This window comes from Cryptotermes secundus, unplaced genomic scaffold (assembly GCF_002891405.2).
Source record: "Cryptotermes secundus unplaced genomic scaffold, Csec_1.0 scaffold7643, whole genome shotgun sequence".
In the NCBI taxonomy this organism is placed as follows: domain Eukaryota; kingdom Metazoa; phylum Arthropoda; class Insecta; order Blattodea; family Kalotermitidae; genus Cryptotermes; species Cryptotermes secundus.
The window spans coordinates 12,761-14,115 of record NW_019729394.1 but is presented as its reverse complement, the minus strand read 5'-3'; the positions used below and the strand labels follow the sequence as shown (position 1 = coordinate 14,115).

General features: G+C 38.9%; 1 long non-coding RNA gene across 1 annotated transcript in view; it reads left to right on the top strand.

Annotated features, from left to right (window-relative positions):
* Positions 1-173: 173 nt before the first annotated feature.
* LOC111865651 overlaps positions 174-1,355 on the top strand; it is a 7,451-nt gene continuing 6,269 nt past the window's right edge. The window contains exon 1 of the long non-coding RNA XR_002843007.2: positions 174-419. This is a non-coding gene — a long non-coding RNA (uncharacterized LOC111865651). The remainder of the gene's footprint in view (positions 420-1,355) is intronic.

Below are 1,355 nucleotides of genomic sequence, written 5' to 3'. Positions count from 1 at the left end.
TCTTTATATGGAAATTGTTGATAGAGCACAATATTTCACTGCTGCTTCACCAACTGTATTCATCAGATTTAGCACCTAATGAATTTGTCTGTTCCTCCTGAAAAATATGCAGAACAGAGAGAGGCTTTTGCACATGTCAAATGAAAAGTATTGTAAGTGCTATGAGAAATGGCTTGATTACTGCAGTAAGCAGTTTTTATTTTCTCACCAATTAATTTTTTTATTTTTCTTGTTTCCTTAGGGTAAGACATGTGTCAGCCTATTTGTCCAATGCCGTGTTATGACTTCTACACCCTGGCTGTAGTACCGGCTAGTGGTGTACAGCACACACTACCGGTGCTGCTAGATACCATTCCCATACTGTTACGAGGTGGCAGTGTCATTGCAACGCAGACCCCCAATGTGACAACCACAGAAAGGTAATACAGAGAGACTGTCCATTGAAATGAACAGTTAGTTGTGTTAAGGTGCATCGTACGTTAGGTGTCTATCCATGGGCTGCATTATGAAAAGGTGTATTTTTTCCTGATACAGTAGAATGATTTTTAATACAGCTGGTCTCGCAGCAAAACCATGCTAAGAACATAATGAGACTGTCAAAGAGTGTTACTGGGTCAACAGTTGTTATGGATAAGTTACTGAAGTTTTTCTATGAGGGAGTGTCAGTAAATAGGTCACAGATGGATGTAAAATGTAAAACATGTGATATTCAAAACTGGGAAAAAATTCTTTATTGACATATCCTCAACCAACAATTATGCTCTTGTCCCATCACTTTATGGGTGCGTTGAAACCAGAAGCATAGAAGTCTTTTGATTTTTGTCCCAGTGCCATGGTTGTTTCTGTTGCATTGTCAACGGGATGACCTGGTCGGGCATTATCTGTGACTTTTGAACGTCCTTAGAGAATTTCTTGACCCAGATGTGAACTGCTTTATGTGACAAAACAGTTCACACCGTAAACAGGAAACATTTCTGTATGAATATCCTTCCCGTTGAGTCGTTCTGCCCACAAAAAATGCACAGCAGAATTCTGCTCTTTGGTAGTACATGTCTCAAGCAGTCATCCTTGTAGATTGTATTGATATTGCATAAAATCATAGAGTCATTGTTGTTCCTTAATTTTCAAAGTTATTTATTATGTGGTGTGTGAGATAAGTTGAACATTTGTACTGAATATTTATGATAAGAACTTTCATAGTAAAGTTCTTTCCTGCAAGATTCACCTCCCCTTACAAATAGGGGGAAAGCATAAGCATAGTCTCATTTTGGGAATGGAAAGATGCTCTCATGAGCTGCACAAAAGCCATTTGGAGGCCACATGCAGCAAGTTGGATAGCCTTGGATTGTGGTATG